We start from the raw sequence: 11,511 nt of genomic DNA, 5'->3' as shown, positions 1-11,511 counted from the left end.
TCTCCTAAAAATATCCAAAAGATAAAATATATATGCAAAATAGTTGTGTTCAATCACGAAGCCATAAATAATTCTAAAAAGTCAGAATTTACCAATGGGGCTTATTAAATAATAAACATTGTGGCTTATTATGAAGCTGTTATATATAAAGGTTATAAAAATCATGTAACAACCCCTGAAAGTGATTAGAGTATAATGTTTATGATAAAAACAGTATCGATATTTATATATATGTACCCTGGATACAGTCATGTAGGATATGAATATTAAAAAGCCAGAAGGCACTTACACTAAAGTGTTGGCTTAGTGTGGTTGGGTTAAGCATGACATTTCTTCCTTTGTTTATCCCCATTCTTGCTTTCTTATGAGATTGCCTATGTGACTAAAGTGAATAATATCATTGCTAAATAGTTATTGGGTCTTTATTTTGCTCCTTTCGAGGCTAAATTAAATCCTATTGTTTAGTCTTTGTTAAGATGCGCTTTTTTATCATAAAAACTGTCTTGATGAAAATGATATGCAAGTCAAATAAAATAATTTTGATGCTAATATTTGTTATCGAGTGACAGTTTTGCAAATGACTCTTTAAAAAAGAGATGCGCTGTTGATGACAACTGTTGATGTTGATGATCACTGTAATTACAGTGATGATGATACAGTAAACTTATCGTGAAAATTTAAAATATTCAAAGTTCTCTTTCCCTGTTATTTCATATGATCCTTAATCTAATTTTATGAGATCAGTAAAACTGCTATCATCATGTAAAAAGGTCTTATAATTTACTGACCCTGTATGGCTTTGGACTCTGGAGATATCATTTTCTTCATCTAAAAATGAAGATAACAGTCTGTCCTTCAGCATTTTGTCTGTGTATAGCAAAGCACCTGGGACTGAGCCTGTAGACAACTCTCTCTCAGTATACATTGACTCCTCTTCTCTAAATGAAAGTGTGACCCTAAAGTGGTCACTGATCAACCAATTTTAATATAAACTGTGTTGCCACAGCCTCAGAAATGAATAAGCATCATTCATCTGTACGTTTATTTTGGGTCCGAATTCCTGGATCATCACCTTCCATGCTGTTAGGGCGCCTCTTGGGAATTCCATGAAATGAATCCACATAGTTCATTATTGAGAAAGATGCTTTTACACAGTTTGCAGAAATATCAACCAAAAGCACTGGACAATCCATTCTCCATGTTGTCACCCCACTGCCTCCCACACATTCCCCTTAAACCTTTGGTGCTGGCCGTCACTCACTTATGCCAGCATAATGTGTCTAATATAGCACACCATTATATTTTTGATATTTTGGATTTATGGAACAGTATCTCAGAGCCCTCCTTTGAGAGGTCTGTGGCCCCTGGGTGCTCTGCTTCCTGAACTTATGTGGGAACTGACAGTCCAGGCCAATGTTTTCAGAATGTACCATATATTTTAGTAAAGATGACATTTTTACAAGTCTGAGGATTGCATCCAATTTCTTTCAAATACCAAATCCTAAGGAAAGACATGGGAATGCTTCTTGCTTGAAATATATGAGTCAGGAGCTTTTTGATGATTAAGAAAAGCAACATAAATGAATGCATCTTGAAAACTATAAAGCCTATGTATGCACAAGGCATTATTGCACTTCTTTTCTGATGTGTTCTATTATTTTGTTCTTTAGCTTCTGTATCTATGTATTCATTTCCTTAACAGAGCTATAAATCCATCAAAGGTAGGAATTATAGGTGCCACTCACCGGGAACCCTCATGGTGCTGAGCAGTTTTGTGCAGAAGTGTGAACACCTGGAAAGCTAAGACTTGGAGTCATGTCTTGGTTTCACTGCCTTTTGGAGTGTGTGGTCAAGGGCAAGTTACTCAAGTTACCTTACCTCTCTAAGTCTCAGTTTCCTTATCTACAAAATGGATGTAATACTACCAAACTTAGGATTTCTGTACGGATTAAATGTGATAAGATAGCTGTCAGATGGTTGTCATTTAATAAATGTTAGATTTCTTCTCCTTTCTCAAAACTTGTTGGAAAAAAAAAAATACCTAACAACTTCTATCTAGTTGGATTTACTGCCCCTGCATTTACTGCATTGCACAGTCACTCTTTTCAAATGACATTAACTTCTCAGCCGATGTTGCACTACTGGAGTGCTGTGTTACTTTGAGCCTGTGTTTAATGAATCACAGAAGACTTTACCCTTTGGTTTCACAGAAATTAAAGAGCTTTTTATTTTCCAGGTCTAAAATCAGGGGAAAGTGTCCCTTGCGATTAATAACACGCAGTCATTAGCAAACCATACCCCAACCTGAGGTCTTGCTCATAGGTGTTACAGGTGAGCACTCCTGGGCCTGGTTACAAATTTCATGAGTCATTTAGTTAATTCCTTCACTGATAATGCTATTATAATAAATTACCCTGCATAATAAGGCATCTGTTCCGAATAAGAATAAGATTCTGACAGGGTCTGGACAATTGACCAACTCTCCACCTCTAGACACAGGCTGCCAGGGAGCATTAACAGACAGTGAGTCAAAACTTCCCTGAAATCTAATTTATCAAATGCTATTTTTACATGATGTAATTCAACAATCCTTTTTCCTTTCCATGGGGTTGTTGACTTTATCTCGTTCTCTTCTACAATACTTCAGGTCTGACTTGCTAGCTTTGGACTATTTCAACCCAATTCTTGAGGTGACATTGTGTTAACTGAAAAGCCTACTCCTTCTCAATTTTTTCTTCACCTAAGTTTGGAATTTCTGACATTCAAGGCACATCTTCACCTTATCATTTATGATGTACTGTTTCCATTCTCTTATGTGCTGGTGGGGTGAATGTGTGGGTGGGGAGAGTCCTATTCATGACATTTTGAGACTGAAGACTCATTGCTGACAATTTGAGTTTGACTTTAGAAAAACTTTGATAAGGTATTTCAATTATTTTCTGTGCTCCAGCCTGTTTTCTTTGAATATTACTGAAACATAAAGTCCGCCAGAATGTAAGTTTCACAGGGTCAGAAATTGGCCTGTGTATTTTGTCCACTGTGCAGAACAGGCCCTGTCACATGTTAGGTGTGATGGAAAATTATTGAAGGAACAGGATCTAAAAATAAAAGAGAGCAGTGAGGCATCTTTAACATGCTGCTTACTCCATTTTTGTTTATCCTCGTCCTGCTATACTTTTCTTTACCTAGAAATAGAATTCCAAAATGTATATAAAGAAGAGACTGGAAGTTAGTATCTTTTAATCCCCTTTGCCTAACTTGCCCATTCTTCCACTGCCCCGCCATTTGTTCTCTATCTATGAATCTGTTTTCATTTTCTTTTGTTTGTCTATATACCACATATAAGGGGGATCATATGGTCTTTGTCTTTTTCTGTCTGTACTTCATTTTTTATAATACACTCTAGACCCATCCATGTTATCACAAATGGTGAGACTTCGATTATTTTATGGCTGAGTAATATTTCATTATAGATATGTATGCTGCATCTCTTATATTTATTCATCTATCAATGGATGCTTGAGTTGCTTCCATATCTTGGTTACTGTAAATAATGCTGCAGTGAACACTGGGCAGCATATATCTTTTCGAATTTGTGGTTTCTTTGCGTAAAAGCCTAGAACAACGTCTATAACTGCTGGATCATATATTAGCTCTATTTTAAATTTTCTGAGGAACCGCCATACTGTTTTCCACAGCAGTTGTACCAATTTATACTTCTACTAGCAGTGTAAGGGGTTCCCTTTTCTCCACATCCTTGCCAACAGTTGTTATTTGTTGTCTTTTAAATAAGCCATAGGGAAGTAATATACAGCACAAGGAATATGTTCAGTAATATTGTAATAACTTTGCGTGGGGCAGATTGTTTACTGGACTTATCATGGTGATCATTTCATATTAAATGTAAAAGTCAAATCACGGTTTAGTACACCTGAAACCATCATAACATCGTTATGTCAACTACATTTTGATTAAAAAAAAGAGGAGACAGAGGGCATAGGACATCTTTTTTCTGCTCATGGCTTAACGCGTGGACCCCCTCTGCAGATGGCATGGTAAGTTGAAAGGGGTTCACAGGAAGGGCTGATTTTCATGGGATGCTAAGAGGAAGTCTGTGAAGCTGCTTCATTTTGGGGTAGGCTTCTCTGGTAGCTCAAACAGTAAAGCGTCTGCCTACAATGTGGGAGACCTGGGTTCGATCCCTGGGTTGGGAAGATCCCCTGGAGAAGGAAATGGCAACCCCTCTAGTATTCATGCCTGGAAAATCCCAGGGACTGAGGAACCTGGTGGGCTACAGCCCATGGGGTCGCAAAGAGCTGGACACGACTGAGCTAATTCACTTCACTTCACTTTGGGAAGTTCTTACCCCCTAAATTGAATGTAGCCTAATATATGAATTGATTATGAATCCCCAGGTGTGGCGGTCTTTCCCTGTTAGTATCTTACACAAATACTAATCTCACAGTTGCAAACATTATGTCCCACACATCTCTGAGCTGAAAGTGAATCACTTCTCAAAATACTGCATGGAGAAAAGATGAGGTTTTCAGTAAATTGAAGAATGTCTTCTAAAAGCCTCTTTGTAACCTTAGCAGGAATGGTATTTGAGCCATAGCTTCTGCATTCATGTAAAGAAAGAAATAATAATCCTGCTCTGTAAATGTTAGTTTAATGAATGAAATATTTATTGTATGAATGAGAAAAAAACAATGAATGTATTAGTGATTCATCATATATATTTTTGCTCTGTGAGGTGGATTGCAGGGCGTAGTGAGGGCTCATTAGTCTGAAATAGGAGATGTGGGCTTAGTCTTGGCTATGCTACTCACTCTGTGAGTGTGGTAGGCACTTTTTGGCTTCCATCCAATCATCTATTACTCAGAGCCCCAATTTCTCTTTGGGGAATTAAACGTTCCCTTGTTCTCAGACATGTGCTTTGGGTTGATTAACCCCAGTCAACATCAAGGCTACTCCCATGGAGGTGCTGGGGAGACTAAATGAGTCAGCATATGCAAAGCACTAATAAGGAACATTAGCTGCTGGCACTTAATAAGTATTGTTGTTATGTAGAGCTCTTTCTCCTTTGTTTATGAGTAAAATCTATAATATTTTGCAATACAAATCACCAGAATAATGACATTCTGCTATTTTATCTTAAACTCCACAGCGTTTCTTCTCATTTATGAACTCATTCAACCAACCAGCCTATCCGTTTGTATGATGCAGCTGGGACATTCATTACACTAGTTACAGAAACGTACAAAAGTAAAGAGAACATGGTTTGTATTTTCATGGAACTTACAAGACATTTGCCTTATTGAGAACTTTCCCTTATCCAAGGGGTCTGAAGCCAAGACAATTGTACTTCGTGCAAATGAATAAAATGTGCATAGTTGTAGTGAGGAAAAGGCCTATTTTTACCCAGTCATGATTTAATTGATGTAACTAGAAGATTTGATAAGTCATGTTCTGCAGGTTTTTTTCCTTTATAGTCCAGCGTCTAGTACACATAGTGCTAAGAGGGAATACAAGTGAGGTCTGATACAAGAATTCAGTTGCTTGAGGGATCTTTTTAAATGGAGGCACAAAAGGACCACCAATTCCCACTGTTTTCAATAATATCACAGGCTCTCACAAAAGCCTCCCTCACCCTGGTGGAAAAAATCTGTAACTTCAAATTCTATTTTATGAGATCAGATAAAAGAAAGAGCACACTTGGCTTTCCTAATCACAGCTGCAGGTTTGAGAGGGCAGTCTTTTGAACTCAATGTATCTTACAAGTGAAGCCTGAATCTCTTCTTATATTCTAGTTACCTATCTTTCCCCCCCCCCCATTTCTTTGAGTAATTTATTGGGGGGAAATCTAGGGATACCAGACATTCATAGTTTAAGATAAAATAGACTACACTCATAGTCCCGCCATGATATTACTGCAGTATTTTAAAAAATATATGAAGTAAAGGTTGATGAAACAAAGCTTGGAGAATCTTCAAGTTCTGCAATTCTGGGAATAAATACTATGGATGTTTCTTTTCCTCTCATTGTGGAAGCATCTCTCTCCCAACTCTTTTTCCTGGAAAGCTCCTATTCAGATGTTCAAAACCCAGTTCTAAGATCACTTCCTCCCATCTTTTTGCCATCCTCTCTGCACTCCCCAGTCTGAGTATTTCCCCCTTTAGAGGTATAATGATTTAAGTATCAATACCATTGCTCTCATTGCACTGTGGATACTTCCTGATCAGTCTAGATTTGTCCAGATCACGAGTTCTTAGAAGGGCAGTTGATGCCTCACATAGATACACATAGGTGTCACTGTTGTTCATTCCCTAAGTGGTGTCCAACTCTTTGCGGCCCCATGGGCTGCAGCACGCCAGGCTTCCCTGTCCTTCACTATCTCCTGGAGTTTGTTCAAACTCATGTCCATTGACTCAGTGATGCCATCCCACCATCTCATCCTCTGTCGTCCCCATCTCCTCCTGCCCACAAACCTTCCCAGCATTAGAATCTTTTCCAATGAGTCAGCTCTTCGCATCAGATGGCTAAAGTACTGGAGCTTCAGCTTTGGGACTAGTCCTTCCAATGAATAGTCAGGGTTGATTTCCTTTAGGATTGACTGGTTTGATCTCCTTGTAGTCAGAGATTCTCAAGAATCTTCTCCAGCACCACGATTTGAAAGAATCAACCCTTTGGTGCTCAGTCTTCTTTATGGTCCAACTCTTACATCCATACATGACTACTGGAAAACCAGAGCTTTGAATAAATGGGCTTTTGGCAGCAAAGTGATGTCTCTGGTTTTTAATACACTGTCTATATCTGTCATAGCTTTTCTTCCAAGGAGCAAGTGTCTTTTAATTTCATGGCTGCAGTTACTGTCTACAGTGGTTTTGGAGCCCAAGAAAATGAAATCTGTCACTGTTTCCATTTTTCCCCCATCTATTTGCCATGATGTGATGGGATGAGATGCCATGCTGTTAGTTTCTTGAATGTTGAGTTTTAAGCCAACTTTTTCACTCTCCTCTTTCACCCTCATCAAAATCTTTAGTTCCTCTTTGCTTTCTGCCACTAGAGTGGTATGACCTGCATATCTGAGGTTATTGATATTTCTAACTATGATGTTGTGCATAGCAAGTTGCCTATTCCAGAGTAGAGTTTCAATAAATATCTGTAGGATGAATGAATAAGTATCCGCATACTGTGACCTACTCAGGCTTTGGGCTTACATGGAAATTAGATGATGTGTGTCTGAAGGCTCAGGAATATTAAAGAGTCAGCTCTTAGTGATTCAGTGGATGGGCTCAATCCTTCTGCGAATCTGTGGGCATCTGTCGTTCTGTGACACTGTCGCTGATACAGGGACAGAAGGAGCCATACAAAAGTAAAAGACCCGTCCATATTCTGCTATAATATAAAATGTATTATCATATCAATATTCTTTTTAATGCTGTATTTGAAATGTGGTTTTGTGAGCTAAGAGCTGTTTAAAAGCAATTTGCACGGTTGTACTCCCATGTTTATTGCAACATTATTCACGGTAGCCAAGACATGGAAACAACCCAAGTGGCCATCAACAGATGTCAGATGGAATTATTCAGCCATGAGAAAGGAGAAGACCGTCCATTTGGGACGACATGGATGGACACTGAGTGAACTATGTTGAGTGACATAAGTCAGAGAAAGATGAATTCTGTATGATTTCACTTTTCTTTGGGCTTTAAAAAAGTTGAACTCATAGAAACAGCAGCATCGTGATCACCGGGGTGGGGGAGTTAGGGAACTGGGGAGATGCTGCTGAAGGACAAAAACTTGCAACTAGTCAGTAGGTAGGTTCTGGAGACTCAATGCACAACATAGTGATTATAGTCAACAGTACCGTACGATAAACTTCAAAGCCGCTGAGATCTTAATCATTTTCCCTGCATACACATGCACACACACACACAAATGAGAATTAGATCATTTTGTTATTTAATAGAGATTACCACCAAGGTTATGGTGGTAGTCATATTGCAATATATACGTGTATTAAGCCAACACACTTCATACCTTAAAAGCACCCAATGTTATATGTCAATTATTTTTCAATAAAAAAGGGAAAACAAGAGAATGGAGGTGGTAGTCATTCTATAAATGTATAAAAAAACAAAAAACTATTTAGGCACTACTTGAATGATCTTCATAATCACATGGTAACAGAAACTATGGACTGGCTACCTCACAAACTTCTATTCCCTTATCTTTACTTTCGAGAGTTCAAAGCTGAAACATCTTCCCATATCTCCCTGTGGCTAGTGCTGGTCACAGCGTGCATTTCTAGCCAACAAGACAAAGGTAAAAATCTCCAAAGAGGACTTCCTTTCCTAAAGTAAAAGACAAAGCCCTGCCTCTTCTTCCTGCTCTCAGTGTGAGCATGATATCTGTAGGAGCAGGAACCACTTGATACCCTGAGGACTAATGCCATGACCAGAGATGGAAGAGTAGGAAGCTGGAAGGAGACTGGGTCATGGAAGTGACCACTGAAGCATCCTACATTGCCTCTTTGGATCGCCTTATGATGCGAGCTAAATAAGACTTCTTATTTGTTTAAACCATTGTAATGGAGTTTTCTACTCCTCTCAGCCAAAGACAAACACAATGAATATATACTGCAATGGCAGTAAATGAACAACTGGGAAATCTCAGTGGCCTTGCATGAAAGGGGTTTGTTTCTTGCTCATGTATGCCTGCAGTAGTTTAGATGACTCTCTATAGGCCTGTTTTCCATGTGTTAGTTCATCCTTCCAGCTCTTACGGCAATTTTATATCAACACATGCCCTCTGATCACTGCAGAAAAGGAAAGAACCAGCGTTGGAGATTCAATCGAGTACTGATAAACACTCTGGCCGGAACTGATGCACCTTATATCTGTACACATTTCACTGGCCAAGCCAAATCACCTGGCCACAATGTACCTCTAGAGTGTAGAGAACAATATCCTTACAACCTAGAAAAAGGAGCCTGGAAATTGGTGAGCAGCACTAATGTCTACCACACATCAGAGATCTTCATTGTCAGTTGAAAACTAAAGAAGTGATATTGTTGAACAAAATTATAGGGCAAATGGATTAAGGTGGGTGGATAAAATCAATGCTTAAAGCAAAACCTCCTGGCGCTAGAAAATAACCCAGCTCTCTTATATTTCCTACATGATACTGGTTCAGAGTGGAGTTTTGCTAGTAATTGGCATGGAGGCAGGTGGGATCCTCACAAGAGGTACATAGCACAGTAGAACTTGGAGACATTCTCACTCACTCATGGTGATTTTCCATGAGTTCTCTTATTTCCCCCTCCAAATGTTGAATCTGCTGTGATTCTGAAGATGAAATAGGAAGAAATGCTGCTGATCTGTAATTGCTCAGAACACTTTCCAACTGCCCTCTCAGCATGCCCTTCTGTATAACTTGTTTTCTCATCATTGTAACTCCAGTAAAGTGATTTTTTAAAAGTCTCTGGGAATTTGGTCAACAGAATTGTGTTGGCCTGTGACTCAGAACACCAGGTTTTCATGGGAACGCGGTGCAGAAGTTGCAAGCACGCTAGAGGGTAGTTGGCTCAAAGTGAGGGGGTATCAGACAATAAAACATGCCTTTCTACAAATAGCGCTCTATTATGTTATCACGGACATCCATGAGAGTAACAAGGAAGTGTGTGTGTGGGGAAAAACCCCCTCACGGGGTTAGGTCTGCTGCTAATATTTAGTTCTGTAATAATCTTTGAAGTCAGACACTTGAGGCTTTTAGTTCAGCCCTGATGCTTTCTGTTTAGGTTGTTTAAGTCTTTTCCGCATCTGTGCAATGGAGATGACACCACCTATCTCACAAGATTAACGGGAGGGTAGACAGTCATAAAATTTTAGATTTGCTCCATTTTTAAATTGTTTTCTCCTGACCTCTATGAGTTTTTTTCTTTATTAGAGGAAAAATAATTGTGGGTAAGTTGGTTTAGATTTTTCAGGATCAGAATAATTCCTTTAAAGTTTTTCTCTAAAAGTTCTCCTTTAAAATTTGCATACTTAATTGAAATGTTTCAGATTTAAATGAAAAAAAAAAATCCAATTCCTTTCCTCTCAGAAGTCCTTAGACAATTACCTGGTAACAGTTAACATTTGAATGGTTTTTCTTTTTTTTTCTTTGATGGTGGGAGGTTCCATAATCAAAGTTACAATACAGGGAAAATTGTTTTGGTTAAACACTGGACTTTCTTTGTCTTTTGGAGGTTAGAATTGCTGGTGTCAGGGAAGAGCTGTGAGTTCAGGCCAGACTGAGACAGCAGGGAGATGCAGGGGAGAAACTGTTGGTTGGGCAGGATGGATACCAGCAGGGAGTCCAGGAGCCTTTAACCTTGAGAACCTCAGATGGAGGCTGTGATGAATTCTGACCATGGTCTTGAAAGAAGGAAAGGGTACAGAGATAAAGAGGAGTTGGAGAGTGATATAGGATGGCATTAATAATGATAATTGCAGCTACTGAATATTGGGCCACAACATTGTAATGTGTTAATAGTAATAAAAATGGCTAGCATTTTTGGGGCCTTACTGTGGGTTGGGTGTCAAGCTACTGTCTGTTTAGTCGCTCAGTCCTGTCTGACTCTCTGACCCCATGGACTGTAGCCCGTCAGGCTCCTCCATCCATGGGATTTTCCAGGCAAGAATACTGGAGTGGGTTGCCATTTCCTTCTCCAGGGGGTCTTCCAGACCCAGGGATTGAACCCAAGTCTCCCACATTGCAGGCAGACTCTACCATCTGAGCCGCTAGGGAAGAGCCTGGGTGTCAGGCTAAGTATCTTATAATAGCTATCTCACTTAAACTTCAAAATAACCCTATGTGACAGTTTCTATCATTATCTCTACTTTATAGAGAAAGAAACTGCAGCTTCTTAATTCAAGTAACTTCCCCAAGGAAGTAAATGATGAACTCACAATTTGAACTCAGCTCTGCTTGATTTAGCGGCTCATACTGTAAAGAATCCACCTGCAATGCAGGAGACCTTGGTTCAATCCCTGGGTTGGGAAGATCCCCTGGAGGAAGGCATAGCAACCCACTCCAGTATTCTTGCCTGGAGGATCCCCATGGACAGAGGAGCCTGGCAGGCTATAGTTCATGGGGTTGCAAAGGGTTGGACATGACTAATGACTAAGAACAGCATAGCACTGCTTGATTATGAACTGTTTCTTCTCCCCTGCTTTGCTATACTATCTCCATATCAGTGAGATTGCCAGAATATTTTGGCTTCTCAAAAGAGCTGCAGAGACCAGATATGAGACAGCAAAGCAATGAAGGTGGAGCAGTGAGAGAGGGCGTAGGTATTAGAGAGTTTAACTAGATTATATGAGGAAGGGGAAATTGCCAGGTGGCTGTCTCTGGTTTTACTCCGTCACCATGGAAGCATTCCAATCTCTTTTCTGATCCTGTCTACACTCAGTACAACCAACAGGGACTTTGTTCTCCTAGTTATCTACACATGTGATTTTAAAA

The sequence above is a fragment of the Dama dama genome, chromosome 17 (assembly GCF_033118175.1).
Source record: "Dama dama isolate Ldn47 chromosome 17, ASM3311817v1, whole genome shotgun sequence".
Taxonomy (NCBI): Eukaryota; Metazoa; Chordata; class Mammalia; order Artiodactyla; family Cervidae; genus Dama; species Dama dama.
This window is presented reverse-complemented; position numbering follows the sequence as displayed.